This window comes from Rutidosis leptorrhynchoides, chromosome 3 (genome assembly GCF_046630445.1).
Source record: "Rutidosis leptorrhynchoides isolate AG116_Rl617_1_P2 chromosome 3, CSIRO_AGI_Rlap_v1, whole genome shotgun sequence".
NCBI classification, from domain to species: domain Eukaryota; kingdom Viridiplantae; phylum Streptophyta; class Magnoliopsida; order Asterales; family Asteraceae; genus Rutidosis; species Rutidosis leptorrhynchoides.
Window position 1 is genome coordinate 150228857 of NC_092335.1, and position 17633 is coordinate 150246489.

General features: G+C 31.4%; 1 long non-coding RNA gene across 1 annotated transcript; it reads right to left on the reverse strand.

Moving 5' to 3' along the window:
- Window positions 1-2083: 2083 nt before the first annotated feature.
- Window positions 2084-3480, reverse strand: LOC139896906 (uncharacterized). Its single transcript, XR_011776363.1, has 3 exons — window positions 3223-3480; window positions 2770-2893; window positions 2084-2355 (listed from the first exon to the last, which is right to left on the reverse strand). It is a non-coding gene; the product is annotated as an uncharacterized lncRNA (long non-coding RNA).
- Window positions 3481-17633: the final 14153 nt, after the last annotated feature.

Below are 17633 nucleotides of genomic sequence, written 5' to 3' on the forward strand. Positions count from 1 at the left end.
GTTTCACGTTTTGGTTCTTTAACTGTTGTCTAATTCCCTCGAAAGCTCCAAAAGTTGGCAGGTTGATCGTTCACGATGTGGCTCAAACACATTCTCTTGATTAGTTACTGAATACTAATTGTATAAAACCTTCTCTGTTTAAGCCACTATAAGTTCAACTCATTTAAGGTGGCAATTTGAACCCATTAATGGTGTATATGTACATAAGAACATCTATAACTAAATCATAAGTTCAACAACCAAACCATATGCTTAAAATCATAACTGTTTCCAATTTCTTTTTAGTGTCGCCTGAACATCACATATTTGTGGAAAATGTGTTCTACTATAACATGATAGGATTAAAACTTTTTTACCTTGTAAGAAAAAACAGCACAAAGTGATAATCTAAGATCATTCTCACCAACCAAAACTGCAACACCCGTAATTCATGTATTTATTTTTAGCTTTAATAGCATACCCAAATACCCATTCATTTCTACCATCCTACTAAAGCATCTTTATATATATCTTTCTATTAAAGCTTTTAATTAAATGGTAACGATGTAAATAAATCCGGGTCACAAATGACCATTTACCGAGAATGGAAACTCCATAATAGATTTTAAACGCATAACAATGCTGGTTCGATGCATATAAATGTCTAAGCTTGCTAAAATTCCAACAAACATGATCCATTATGTGATAGAGATTAGTCAAACCAAATTATAAACGGTAAAAAACTAATCAATCACTAATTAAAAAAGTTTAATATGACACATAAAAATAACAGCAGTACCTTCTTATTCAAGTTTTCTCTAATTCCAACAATCCATCACAAAGTATAAGGAATCGGCTTTTTGGATTAATAGATGCTATAAAAACTCTATCAATTTCAACATACACAAATTCATTTTCTATAGGAGACCTATTAATCCCAGCTGCGAGATAATGAGCAACATTTTTTCAAACTCGATATCGATCAACATAAACAATAAACATGCCTTAAAGAGAAACGGACCATGGAGATGAGATTTATGTTATTTGCTTCGAGTAGTGACTTGATATGTAGATGGCTACAAAAAATATGCCTTACTTGCTAACTACCTAGAAGTAGTTCTGTATACGATCTAAAGAAACTCATAAATTAAAAAAAAAAAAAAAACTTATGATCCTAATCTACTAAAAATCATAGATTAGGTGTACAATAGGACTTGGAAGCACTCTCATTTTCACCATCCAAGGCACTTAAATAATCCCCAGTAAATGATTTTGGGTCCTAAAATGGCATTAAGACTAATATATCTAAATGTCTAATGAAACATTAAAATAAACAATTGAAACAGGTCCAACTATGTTACTCTAATGGAACTTCACTAAAAACAGATCATACAGAAATTTCAAAAGGGTACGTATTGAAACTCGAAGTCTGTGAACGGGAACAGATCATAAATAAAAAAATATATCTGATATCTAAGATGGAAGTTAAATACCTTGTGCACAAAATTGGCATCTTGTGATTCCAAAGGGTTCCCATAATCACCATGGTCATTTGCCCTGAAATATTTGGTAATGTTAATCAGTAAGCTAAATTAAGAATAAAGAGTAGAACTTTTGTTAAGTGATTAAATGTTATTATTTGGGTCACTGTTAACAAAATCATCCATCAACCAATGTTAGAAAATTATCACTATAGCACAAGAAAGCAATCTCTAAATCAAGTTTTTTGTTTGACATGTTCTGGTCAGTTTTTGCCACTTCAACAACTGTGGTATACATTTAAAAGCGAACCCATTATTGTTGAACCCAAAGTGGTATACATTTCATTTTACGTCAACTTAGATATACAAATACAGAGTATAATTCATCAAAGCACTACTTTTGAAAAATAATACGTTCATATATAAAAAAGGAGACAATAATTTAATCGAGGACATGCGATAATTACCTTCTTTAGCATCCTCTTTTGGTTAATTAGAAAAAAATCAAAAAAAAGCTGGACACAAAGCGCTGCACTATAGCCAAATTCATCTAGGTCATTTCATCAAACACCTTGTCTGCATGAAAGAAAATGCATATCTATAAAGCATACATATATACACATACTATAAATTTGAGATTGAGATTAAGTAGATAAAACAATAATAATTCCGAATAAAATTGAACGCATTCATTGACCACAGATCCTTCACCTCAACATTGTCATTGACACTGAACAATATTTCGAACAAAAACATTTCAATTTTCGTTTCCCACAAAATCTACTAAACTGTATTTTTGACATGACTATATTAACTTAAATCTCACTTTTACATTGAAAATGATAGTTCTAAAAGCCTCTTGTCTCAGCTTCATGATGTCATCACAAACACTGCACTGAAATAAAATAAAAAATAAAATCAAAGAAAGCAAAAACAAAAGACAGGATAGTAATTCTTAATTAATGCAATTGTAATAAAATTCATACTCATATATAAGAAGTTATTTTATATAGCTACTTACCTTTGATTTTCTAGATGTAAAAGTTTGAAAAATTTTCATCTATTACTGAAATCTATATAAATTATAAATGACAAATTAAAAAAGAAAGGTTTTATAGGAAGAGACCAGAAAAAGCATTAAAATAAACAAATATGACCATAAACTTACCATATTATAGTCGAAACTGAGTCTTCACATCCAAATATTGTTTACAGTCTAGATTCAAAATACGCTTAATATGTTAACAAAGATGAATATAGAAAATGCTAAAAATAACTAAAGAACAACCGAGTTATCTAATGCCATTACCTGTGGATAATAAACATGCATTCATGTTTGATAAACATTGGCAACCACAATATTATCAAAATCATTTTCCTTTGAAGGGTTTTTTAGTATCAAATAGATTAAATGCATAACCAAAAGAAATTACCTGAAACAATAACATAGAACAACAATAAACAAAAGGAGAGCAAAAATTGATTAAACAAAAGTAATGGAAATACCTATTTCCTCTCGAAAAAAGCTCATGATAGCTTGGATCACTCAAAGAGGATGTTTATTAGTAACTTTATAGCGTTTTATGTAATTATAGTTCTCTCTTGGTAATTTCATCGAACAGGTTGTACGCATTACAAATTTGAAGTTTGTGAATTAGAAAATATAAAACCTACATACTTATATGATACTTTATGCAGTTTGCGATTACATAACATGAAGTATAAAACATGAAAATAATAACATCCTAGAAAAGTAGCTTACCTTATGATGGTGTGCAAACAGGCCAAACGGGTGTGCATTTTATAGTTTTGGGGTTTTTATGTTGTGGATTTTATCTTGCTTTTGATCGAATTCAAATGAAATTGGAATCACCTGTGGCATATTAAAAGTAGAAGATGAAGAGCGTAATTGATTTGGTGGCGGTGGCGGCGGGGTTTGGTTGCGGTGGAGACGCAGGTGGTGGGGGCGGAGTCGCCAAAAAAATCACCGCAAGAATGTTATTGTTGATGATGATGTCGACGGATGATGATGGTGATCATGAGGAGGCGGTAATGGCGCATAGGGAAGGGTACAGAGTCTTCTTCTCCAAAAAAAAAAAAAAAATAGTAAAAAAACGTTACTGTTATATTATTTACGGGAATTAGTATAATCACCGCAAGAATGTTATTGTTGATGATGATGTCGACGGATGATGATGGTGATCATGAGGAGGCGGTAATGGCGCATAGGGAAGGGTCCAGAGTCTTTTCTCCAAAAAAAAAAAATTTAGTAAAAAAACGTTACTGTTATACTATTTACGGGAATTAGTATAATCACCGCAAGAATGTTATTGTTGATGATGATGTCGACGGATGATGATGGTGATCATGAGGAGGCGGTAATGGCGCATAGGGAAGGGTACAGAGTCTTCTTCACCAAAAAAAAAAAATTTTAGTAAAAAAACGTTACTGTTATACTATTTACGGGAATTAGTATATAGTATACTGTTATACTATTTACGGGAATTAGTATGTAGTATAATAATATAAATATAAATATAAATATAAATATAAATATAAATATAAATATAATATAATATAATATAATATAATATAATATAATATAATATAATATAATATAATATAATATAATATAATATAATGATATCATAATAGATATTGACACGATTAATATAAATTTTTTATAAACTATAAACACATGGTGCTATTTCTTTTTGTAACGGCGAAATCGGCATCGAATGCTCTAATTTGTCATCCACACACGCGTTAGGAGGAAACCCAATTCGCGACGATGCAGTACCATCGAAGGTTGGAAAAATCCAGAGACCTTCTCAAATTGCATTGATGTTGGCAGTACAATCAAAGGATGAAAACTCTCTGCTTGGAGTGAGAATCGAACCCGGGTTGGCAGTACCCCAATTTAGATCTTACACCCATACCACTCAAGCCAGGATTCGATGAACACATGATGCTATTAAAAAAGCATCAAAATCAAAAGACAACGTTTTTTTAAACGACATTTCGTAAACAACCAGACGACCATATTCTCCATGACGTTTCATATAAATGGAGAAATGGGCAACATGTTGTTACGGTGAATGACTCAGTTGGATAACTTTAACATTGTTTAAGGTTGTAAAACTCACAACTCGGGAAGAACTCAGCAGGAGGTTTTTGAGGAGTTATCGGCGTCTCGGGGACAACTCGGGGGAGAACTCGATGTTGACTAGCGTCTACTCTTCTAATATAAATAAATATTTTTAATATATCATAGATATATATATATATATATATATATATATATATATATATATATATATATATATATATATTAGATATAAACAAACTTTTTATAAATATATAAATTTAGTTACATATAAATATTTGTTTTATTTTGGGTAAAGGGTTTTACCCGGTGAATATTATTTATAAAAATAATAAAAAGTACATATAAGGACAATGACCTCAAGCGCACCTTGAGGCCTTTCAAACAACCACGACCTAAGCTAGAATAAAAAAAAAAATACTAGCAAAACCAAAGCACCTAGCCACACCTGACCTAGAAAGCGACCTATAACTGATGTTATGCGAGGTGTATACGAAATAGTTATATTTTTAATACGAAAAACTATTAAATACGATACAATTTTACACAAGTTATTTATTTATTTATAGAGTGGATATACCTAAACCTTGCTACAACACTTATAGGCAGTGTATCTAATCGTACAGTAGTCTAGTTTTTAGTAAGTCCGGTTCGTTCCACAGGGAGCTAGCCAAGTTTAATGCTATATTTTTAAAACTATATTTGTAAATATATAAATATAAATATAAGTAGTATTATTATTATAAAAGAGAGTTTTTACCGTTTAATGACCGGTTTGTCGATTTTAAAACTTTAGTCGCAGTTAAAACCTAATGTAAAATATTAAAAATAAAAATAACTTAATTTAAAGCGTAAAGTAATTGAAAATAATTAAAAATGCGATAATTTAAAGTTCGATAAATAAAATGAAGATAAATAAAAATTGCGATAATTAAAAAAATGTACGATAATTAAAAATGCTATAAGATATAAAATAAATGAATTATGCTTATTTAAACTTCCGTAATCATGATTTTTGACGTGTTGATTTTAATTTATTACCATGGGTTAATTGTCCTTTGTCCTAGATTATTCGATACGTCCATCTGGTTTTTGTCCATAACAGTCCATCAGTCATAAATATAAAGTGCGAGTGTCCTCGTCAAATTATCCTTATATCCGAAGTCAAATATTCCAACTAAATGGGGACTTAAACTGTAATAAGGTTTTATTACTTTATTATCAATTACACCAAGTGTCCTTGCATGTAATCCACCCCTGTTTTAATGAGTCCATTGACTATTAATCCATTCCCGTGTCCGGTCAAATGAACGATTATTAGTACTTATAAATATCCCGCCCATCGTGTCCGATCGAGTGTATGTGGTTATTTATAATTACTTCCAATTGTAAATCTTTATATTAAATTAATGAACTATCATTCAATTAAACAAATACAAAGCCCATTAATAGCCCATAGTCTAATTTTCACAAGTGTCAGTCTTTTGTCCATACCCCAATTATGGTCCAAAGCCCAATTACCCCGTCTTTAATATTTAGCCTAACATCACGATTACTTCGATTTAAATAAGCATAATAATAACTTAGTTACGAGACATTAATTTAAAAAGGTTGAACATAACTTACAATGATTAAAAATAGCGTAGCGTTACACGGACAGAATTTTGACTTATACACTTACAACATTTGCTAACATAACCTTATTATTATTAATCTTAAATTAAAATTAAAATTATAAATTATATATATATATATATATATATATATATATATATATATATATATATATATATATATATATATATATATATATATATATATATATATATATATATATATATATATATATATATATATATATATCGTGAGATAGAGAGATTGAAAAAGGAGTAAGGAATCGATCAGAATGCGCGGCCTTTTATAGGCCCACGTTTCACTGTTAAGCTCCGCGAGTGCGGATGTTTGCTTCATAAAAGCTCCGCGAGTGCAGAGGTCTGGAATCCAGCTCACCAAATGAATTAAACGTGGGCTGCTTTGATTAAAATAATATACAATATATATATATAATTAATTACATATAATATTATATTCTTGTGCATAGTTGACTTGTAATTTTTGGTCCGTTGCGTCGCGCGCTGAAAGTTGGTTCATGTCTCGGTTCTGGATTTTCGAACGCCTTTTCGTACAATTTAATATCTTGCACTTTGTGTTTCACGGCTTGTACTCCTGTAATTTTTAGACGTTTCTCATCAATAATTTGAACCACTTGGATTGTACTTTGTACTTTTTAGCTTTTTGGTCATTTGCGTCTTCAATTCGTCGAATCTGTCTTTTGTCTTCACCTTTTATTATTTAAACGAATATTATTTGTAAATAGAACATTTGCAACTAAAAGCTTGTCTTTCTTGAGGGATAATGCTATGAAATATATGTTCGTTTTTAGCATTATCAAATATTCCCACACTTGAGCGTTGCTTGTCCTCAAGCAATATAGTCTTGAAATAAAAATACTAGAATCACTTCTTTATTCTTCACACTTTGTACATCAGTGATTTCTATACGGCGGTATGAACAATGGTAGTAACATTGTGGTTTACAGTCCCACATGACTATGAAAATTTAGATCCTTTAAGGAAATTGGATCTTTATGAAAACATTTGATCTTTTTGAAAATTCAATCTAACTTTTATCCTGGATAAGTTTTCCGGGATAACCCTTCACCGGTGTTTGCGAGATGTTTTTGTAGGTTTGGTGAGTTTTAGATTTGAAAATTTTAGCTCAAAACTTGCGGTTTTGTGTCACCCACTTGCTATCCTTGTATTGGGAAAGCAACACGTCCAGTATACTTGCTCCGTATATTATCTTTTGGTAAACTACCGTCCGGTTGTAAAGGAAAGCGTTGAACAAGCAACTGTTAAGGCAATGTCCCGTGACATGCTTTTGATTATGGTCTATATCGTGTCGGATGCAATTACTATCTTTTGTAGGAGCAATAGTAAAGATCACCCTATAGTTTTTTTGGTCTGGCACAAGGTCCTGTCTTCGACTATGCTATGCAACCACCGTTCTTACGGTTGACACCCGATTTGGTTCAGGTGACCTAATGAATTCTAGGTGAATTTCTAGGATTTTACGTTCAATGGTAATGAACGCATTGAAAATAGGTTTTCAGAAAACAAATCGGTTTGTAATTTTGATCAAAATATTTTCTCGTTCAAGCTCGAGTTTAGATATCATTGAATTCCATGAGTTTGAATTCTCAATCTTTAAGGTCAATCTCAAGGATTGAGTAATATCAGTCTTAAAAGCTGATTTTTGATCTTTAAGGAGATTATCCTTTCTGGGGATCTGATTCATTAGTCTTATAAGCTAATTTGCATGGTGCCCCCATTGTACGAGACAGATCCTCTCATGGTTAGGATAAGTCTGACCACTTGGCGAACCTGTTTGATGCTGAGGTCCGTGGATTTTCAGCTGATTTTCAAGAAAACTTTTCAAGGTTTTTCGTAGACTCTACAACTGGTCTGGACGACAACTTCCTGACCTAAATCAAGAAGCGCGTGTCTTTTTCTCGAAAGTCTTTACTTCCTTTTAAATCAAGTGGCACATTTCTTTCAAATATATTATAAGAAATCGGGTAAAACTGATAAAATTGTCCAAAACAAAAGTATCTTCAATTATTTGTAGAAAAATATGTGATATACGTTCTAAATAACTTGATAAATTTTTTCCACACTTGGCTTTTATTTTCCTTTCTTTGCCTTTTTATTTTCCTCTATTCCATTTTAAATGAATTCAAGCGTTTTGAGTTGTTTCTTCAATTTATGTCCTTTCCGAGGTAACAATAATTTCGGTGTTAACACCTAGTTTTATCGTTCATAAATATGTATAAACATAATTTTGAGTTCATTTAGTTGAAAATTTTAAATTTTTTTACTAGAATTGGGTAGTCAGTATATAAGACTAGGCTGTTCTTTATTATCAGAGAGCACTAGATTCTAATACAACTACTGCGTTACTAGTATTTTTAATGGTAACCAAGTGTACAAGTCAAAAATTTTAAAAATCCGAAAGAATTTAACCCCTTCCCACACTTAAGATCTTGCAATGTCCTCATTTGCAAGAAATCAGTACAATTTAAATTATTGAGGGTGATTAGTGTAGAAAAATGATTAAATTTTACCAAAGTTTCCAAACATATTGGTATTTGTGTTGAATGATAAATGGTGCACATCATTTGTTCATTCCTGCAGTTGTTATTTCACATATATTTTGCATCTTGTCGTCAAAATTAGTTGCTTTTGCTGAACTTAATGCCAGTCTTTGAAAATGCGTTGTTTTACCCTGTTTTGTACATGAGATAAACTACAAACATATATATACATATTTTTGAAGTTGGGTATATCACCCCACATTCAAAAATTATTAAAAATCTAATAATAAAAGTTAGAAAATTATAAAAACTATTATAGTATCAAAAGAAATATTAAAAGTATAAAATTACAAGTTACCAAATAAATAAAAATAGGCATAAAAGAAAATTAGGGTTGATGAGGATGGTGCTAGTAGGGATCCCATTCATAGCCGTATGTGCTGTAGAATGCTTGAGCTGGGTCATATGTTGGGTACGGTGGTCGGGTCTGTATAGTCCAGGGAGGAAATACGGGCATTGGAGTAGGAATGTAGTTTGTATTTATATGTGCACAATGACTTATGATTTGGTTTTGATGATACTGTCAATCTTGAAATGCTCTTTGTCTAGCCATTTCATACTTATGTTGAGCCATAAAAATTTGCATTTCTGTCATCTGATTCCCCCTCCCGCATTACCTTGCTGCTGATCTCTTTCGACCTGTGGATGCTGGCTATCATATGGTGCTGCAGCGTTATGTCGTTTCTTTAAAACCTTAGCACCATGATATACTTTCAAACCAATTGTATCATGGGGTTCTGGTGCTGCAATTATTAATCCCCCATGACTTCTATCGACACCGAGATATTTAGCAATTAAAGTAACAAAGATACCACCTCCTATTATACCATTAGGCCGTATACTCTTAACCATAACCGATAAATAATAACCCACACAATAAGGTATACTCACAGTGCTCTGTGGGTCTCGAATACACATGAGATAAAATAAATCATTCTCATTTACTTTCTCTTTGTTCTTACCTCGCTGTGTAATCGAGTTTGCTAAGAACCTATGGATTACTCTTAGCTCAGCTCTATCAATATTAGTATAAGAGTTATTCCCCCCACGAAGTCGGTTATGCCTAGTCATTCTACTCCATAATCCATTCATATCAAAATTTTCATCAACCCTCCTACCATTAACTATCAACCTTTGACAATCGGTAGATGCTAGTTCCTCAGGCGTATATATACACAAAGTCTGAGCCATGTCTAGTAGAGACATATGGTGCATCACACCTCCTAATAAAAATCTAATAAAACTACGATCGGTTAAGGTAGCTACCCGATCATTTATTTCAACACTACATAATAATTCCACACACCATTCTCTATATACACGCCTACGTATATTAAACAAACGTTCCCAATTATTAAAAGTAGAATTACCATACCTTTGTGTAAGTAATTCTCTGATTGGATCGGCCAATCCCACTGTTTCTAACGGTTTCCAATCTATTACCCTGGGTACTTCAACAACATTAGACTGAAGGGTGCGCAAGTTCCTCTGATATTTTGGATAATCTATCCAATGTCGGTCAAACCTTAAATTAGGATGTAAATCTGCCAATTCTATATTTGAATATGAAATAAATTGATGCGGTAGATTTTGTCTATATTGGTCGTTAATCTCCTGTTGTTCTGCATTCTCAGGAGAAGCATTGTGAGCCTGAGATGCGGATGAAGATTCACCCCTTTCAGTCTGCAAAACACATTAAACACAATTTTTGTGCATCCAAATATGCATTAGTGTTAGCAAAATCATAAATCAAAACAATCAATATGACATGTTTAATCCATATTAAACTTTATACGTAGTTTCATAATATTAACAATTCTACACTTTTACAGATAAACATATATGAAAATGTATACAATGTTCTTTAGCTTTTATCTCAAATAACATGTCAAAATAATTATTACTAGCAATTAAACAAGTTCCAAATGACATTCATATCAATTAAATCGAGTTCATGCATTTTTGACTCAAAAAGTCCACTTTAATACTTAAAAATCATGTTTAGGATCAAAGTTTTGATCATTTAGCAACCTACAGATGTTACACTACTCAATTTAGTATAAACTAACAACAAAATTCGGCCATAACCCGTTTATATCAAAAAGCCCCAATTTTGCTCAAGAACACAAACCATAGATTACTCAAAATTTGAAGTTTAAGGCTTCTAATCATGTTAAATAGCATCAATCTAGGTTATACAAACATAATACACAAACAATTTAAGCATAATTAAACTAGAAATTATCAAAATCAAATTAGGTATAAATTTATTCAAGAACACTAAAAATCCAAATTAAAGAGTGTTTAGATGTAGAAATTATCGATCTCCTTGAGAAACTTCTTGGTAGGATCCTTCTCAACATGATTTTAGCAAAAAATTTGATGTTTAACGGTAAAAAATCGCGATTTTTATAGTGTTTTGTGTGTGTTTTTCGCAGAAAATATGGGTGTGGTTGTGTTGGGGACTGGTCTGTTCGACCAGTTAACCCATCTGGAATTTGATACCTCTGCGAGTGCGGATGTGAGACCCTTTCAAGATCCGCGAGTGCGGAATTTTTTTTTATATATATAAAAACCTTTTACTAATAAAACATAAATTAATAAATTTTAAAAATTTGTTTATTTTAGAATGAGGGCGTTTCGGATCTTAGTCCTAGTTCGTCTCTCGACAAAATTTTAAAATTTATCACTTTAAAGCGTTGTTTTAGAAGCAAAGATTTTTGGGTTTTTTAATGTTTTTGGCATACTTTAATTCAAATAAGATTAAAAATAATGATAATAAAATTTCTCATCCCGCCCTCGGGTAAAGCAATTTCGGTTCAACGACCTAGTTTTCAACTCACGATGAATTTTTAGAAATCATATTTTTAATTTAATGAAATAAAGTAAATTTTATTTTTAAATTCTCACCAAACTTATATTTAAAATGCATAAAATTAAAAATTCATATTATTAATATTTTTATACATTAATTTTACAAACTTATATTAAAAATATTAATTTTTTTTTAAATATTTAAAAACTTAAATATATTGATTTTAAAAAATTAGATTATTAATTTAGTATTTATATATTAATTTTAAAAACATGGTAAAAATTAAAATTAAAAATTTTTTTGGTCTTTTATCCCACTTTAATCAATCAAATATTATTAAAAATATATGCCCCTCTTTTCGGTAAAGTAATTTCGGTTCCATAGCCTAGTTTTACTCCTGACGAATTTTTGAAATATTTTGGGTTGATTAATTAAATATATTTATAGCTTAAGAATAAACGGTAAATTTCGCAGTGATGTAATAAATTTTTGTATGATATCAATAATTTCGGTTTCGCATACCTAATTTTATTGAATATCAATTTAATACTTTATAGCGAACGATTCAGCGTTTATTATCAAAAGGTTAAAAACAATAAATAAAAACAAAAATAAAAACTGTACATACTTACATGTGAGATAGAATTCTCAGAGACCTACTTTAGCTGACTCATAGGAGAGTCGTGTGATTTGGTTCTCCATAGCTACGTAAGCGTAACCTCGATTCTTCAATATCTTTTCTTCTAAACATATAAATGGTCCTTCTCTGCATAGAGTAACAAATTCGGTATTTGAATATGTTTGATAGTTCGAACATTTACCTTCGTGTGACCATTTTCCACATTTATAACATCTTTCAAGGTGTCGTGCTCTTCTTTTTGTTGCGGATTTTGATTTTCCTTTACCAAAATGTATCTTATGATGATCTTTTATGAGTTCTTTCCTTACTTCGTCCATTTTGCCTCTTATGAATGATACCAGTTCACTCGGGAAAGTGTTATTATTACGTTTAGTAATCATAGCGTGTAGTAGTAGACCATGGTTCAGATCAAAGGAATTCTTCATCTCGTAAAACCTAAAAGAAATAAAAATTCAGAATGGAGGGAGAAGACTAGTTCTTTAGGGTCTGCTAGGGAAAGACCATGCGGATTCCATTCTCGAGAACTACACGAAAACAGAATATCTAACTCTAACAGAAATACATATTACCCTAAAAAGATTCGAATATTCCCACACTTAGTTAGCTGTGGTATCGAAATTGTGATTTACTTCATCTTCAACTTCCATTGGATTATCTATGTAATGTTTAACTCTGTGACCATTAACTTTAAATTCAACCCCATTTGAATTTATTAATTCTACTGTTCCATATGAGAAAACTCTTTTGACTATGAATGGTCCAGACCATCTTGATTTCAATTTTCCAGGAAATAGCTTGAATCTTGAATTGAAAAGAAGAACTCTGTCTCCTTCTTTAAATTCTTTTGAACTTCTGATTCTTTTATCATGACATTTCTTCGTTCTTTCCTTATAGATTAACGAATTTTCGTATGCATCATGTCTTAATTCTTCTAATTCATTTAGTTGACTTAACCGTAGACGTCCAGCTTCATGTAAATTAAGATTACATGTCTTCAAAGCCCAAAATGCTTTGTGCTCAATTTCTACTGGAAGGTGACATGCTTTTCCGTAAATGAGTTTAAAAGGTGTGGTTCCAATTGGAGTTTTGTATGTTGTTTTAAAAGCCCAGAGTGCATCCTCCAATTTCATGGACCATTGCTTTGGATTTGATCCTATAGTTTTCTCTAGAATACGTTTTAATGCTCGGTTGGTATTTTCAACTTGTCCACTTGTTTGTGGATGATAAGCGGTTGAAATTTTATGAGTTACTCCATATCTTTTGAGAACTTTCTCAAGTTGACTATTACAAAAATGAGTACCCCGATCACTTATTAAAGCTTTTGGTGTTCCGAATCTTGCAAAAAGACTTTTTAAAAAGTTGACTACAACTCGTGCATCGTTAGTTGGGAGAGCTTGTGCTTCCGCTGTAGTGACCCGAACTTTTTCATGTTTATATATATTAATTGATATTGATATTTACATGATTAAATGTTTTCAACATGTTAAGCAATCAAACTTGTTAAGACTTGATTAATTGAAATATGTTTCATATAGACAATTGACCACCCAAGTTGACCGGTGATTCACGAACGTTAAAACTTGTAAAAACTATATGATGACATATATATGGATATATATATAGTTAACATGATACTATGATAAGTAAACATATCATTAAGTATATTAACAATGAACTACATATGTAAAAACAAGACTACTAACTTAATGATTTTTAAACGAGACATATATGTAACGATTATCGTTGTAAAGACATTTAATGTATATATATCATATTAAGAGATATTCATACATGATAATATCATGATAATATAATAATTTAAAATCTCATTTGATATTATAAACATTGGGTTAACAACATTTAACAAGATCGTTAACCTAAAGGTTTCAAAACAACACTTACATGTAACAACTAACGATGACTTAACGACTCAGTTAAAATGTATATACATGTAGTGTTTTAACATGTATTTATACACTTTTGAAAGACTTCAATACACTTATCAAAATACTTCTACTTAACAAAAATGCTTACAATTACATCCTCGTTCAGTTTCATCAACAATTCTACTCGTATGCACCCGTATTCGTACTCGTACAATACACAGCTTTTAGATGTATGTACTATTGGTATATACACTCCAATGATCAGCTATTAGCAGCCCATGTGAGTCACCTAACACATGTGGGAACCATCATTTGGCAACTAGCATGAAATATCTCATAAAATTACAAAAATATGAGTAATCATTCATGACTTATTTACATGAAAACAAAATTACATATCCTTTATATCTAATCCATACACCAATGACCAAAAACACCTACAAACACTTTCATTCTTCAATTTTCTTCATCTAATTGATCTCTCTCAAGTTCTATCTTCAAGTTCTAAGTGTTCTTCATATATTCTACAAGTTCTAGTTACATAAAATCAAAAATACTTTCAAGTTTGCTAGCTCACTTCCAATCTTGTAAGGTGATCATCCAACCTCAAGAAATCTTTGTTTCTTACAGTAGGTTATCATTCTAATACAAGGTAATAATTATATTCAAACTTTGGTTCAATTTCTATAACTATAACAATCTTATTTCAAGTGATGATCTTACTTGAACTTGTTTTCGTGTCATGATTCTGCTTCAAGAACTTCGAGCCATCCAAGGATCCGTTGAAGCTAGATCCATTTTTCTCTTTTCCAGTAGGTTTATCCAAGGAAATTAAGGTAGTAATGATGTTCATAACATCATTCGATTCATACGTATAAAGCTATCTTATTCGAAGGTTTAAACTTGTAATCACTATAACATAGTTTAGTTAATTCTAAACTTGTTCGCAAACAAAAGTTAATCCTTCTAACTTGACTTTTAAAATCAACTAAACACATGTTCTATATCTATATGATATGCTAACTTAATGATTTAAAAACTGGAAACACGAAAAACACCGTAAAACCGGATTTACGCCGTCGTAGTAACACCGCGGGCTGTTTTGGGTTAGTTAATTAAAAACTATGATAAATTTTGATTTAAAAGTTGTTATTCTGAGAAAATGATTTTTATTATGAACATGAAACTATATCCAAAAATTATGGTTAAACTCAAAGTGGAAGTATGTTTTCTAAAATGGTCATCTAGACGTCGTTCTTTCGACTGAAATGACTACCTTTACAAAAACGACTTGTAACTTATTTTTCCGACTATAAACCTATACTTTTTCTGTTTAGATTCATAAAATAGAGTTCAATATGAAACCATAGCAATTTGATTCACTCAAAACGGATTTAAAATGAAGAAGTTATGGGTAAAACAAGATTGGATAATTTTTCTCATTTTAGCTACGTGAAAATTGGTAACAAATCTATTCCAACCATAACTTAATCAACTTGTATTGTATATTATGTAATCTTGAGATACCATATACACGTATACAATGTTTCGACCTATCATGTCGACACATCTATATATATTTCGGAACAACAATAGACACTCTATATGTGAATGTTGGAGTTAGCTATACAGGGTTGAGGTTGATTCCAAAATATATATAGTTTGAGTTGTGATCAATACTGAGATACGTATACACTGGGTCGTGGATTGATTCAAGATAATATTTATCGATTTATTTCTGTACATCTAACTGTGGACAACTAGTTGTAGGTTACTAACGAGGACAGCTGACTTAAGAAACTTAAAACATCAAAATATATTAAAAGTGTTGTAAATATATTTTGAACATACTTTGATATATATGTATATATTGTTATAGGTTCGTGAATCAACCAGTGGCCAAGTCTTACTTCCCGACGAATTAAAAATCTGTGAAAGTGAGTTATAGTCCCACTTTTAAAATCTAATATTTTTGGGATGAGAATACATGCAGGTTTTATAAATGATTTACAAAATAGACACAAGTACGTGAAACTACATTCTATGGTTGAATTATCGAAATCGAATATGCCCCTTTTTATTAAGTCTGGTAATCTAAGAATTAGGGAACAGACACCCTAATTGACGCGAATCCTAAAGATAGATCTATTGGGCCTAACAAACACCATCCAAAGTACCGGATGCTTTAGTACTTCGAAATTTATATCATATCCGAAGGGTGTCCCGGAATGATGGGGATATTCTTATATATGCATCTTGTTAATGTCGGTTACCAGGTATTCACCATATGAATGATTTTTATCTCTATGTATGGGATGTGTATTGAAATATGAAATCTTGTGGTCTATTATTATGATTTGATATATATAGGTTAAACCTATAACTCACCAACATTTTTGTTGACGTTTTAAGCATGTTTATTCTCAGGTGATTATTAAGAGCTTCCGCTGTCGCATACTTAAATAAGGACGAGATTTGGAGTCCATGCTTGTATGATTTTGTGTAAAAACTGCATTCAAGAAACTTATTTTGTTGTAACATATTTGTATTGTAAACCATTATGTAATGGTCGTGTGTAAACAGGATATTTTAGATTATCATTATTTGATAATCTACGTATAGCTTTTTTAACCTTTATTGATGAAATAAAGGTTATGGTTTGTTTTAAAATGAATTCAGTGTTTGAAAAACGTCTCATATAGAGGTCAAAACCTCGCAACGAAATCAATTAATATGGAACGTTTTTAATCAATAAGAACGGGACATTTCAGTTGGTATCCGAGCGTTGGTCTTAGAGAAACAGAATTTTGCATTAGTGTGTCTTATCGAGTTTGTTAGGATGCATTAGTGAGTTTGGACTTCGACCGTGTTTACTTGAAAAATGATTGCTTAACAAATTTTGTTGGAAACTATATATTTTTAACATGTGAATATTATGTGATATATTAATCTCTTAACGCGTTTGATATTATGTGATAGATGTCTACCTCTAGAACAAGTCCCATTGACTCACCTAATAATAATGAAGAGTCAAATATAAATTGGAATGATTCGTGGACTGATTCACAAGTTCCCGAAGAGGAACCGGAAGAAGAGTCGGAACCGGAAGAAGAATCGGAACCGGAAGAAGAATCGGAACCGGATGAAGAAATAGAACCGGTGGGGGAAATAATAAAACGGTTAAGTAAAAGAAAATCCTCAACCAACCGACCAAGGTTAATTATGGTCAATGGTGTTTCCGCCAAGGAAGCAAAATATTGGGAGGATTACCAATTCTCCGATGAATCGGATTCCGACGAGAATTCCGATGATGTTATAGAAATTACCCTAACTGAATTTAAAAATGCAAAAGAAAATAATCAGGGAAAGGGCATAAAAATAGAGAAATCTAATTCCAACCCCGATGAACTTTATATGTATCGTCAACCCCCGAAGTCCTTAAGTTGTAACAATGACCCGGGAACCTCTAAACCACCAGGTTTTTCTAAACCAATGTGGAAAACGACGGTTCGT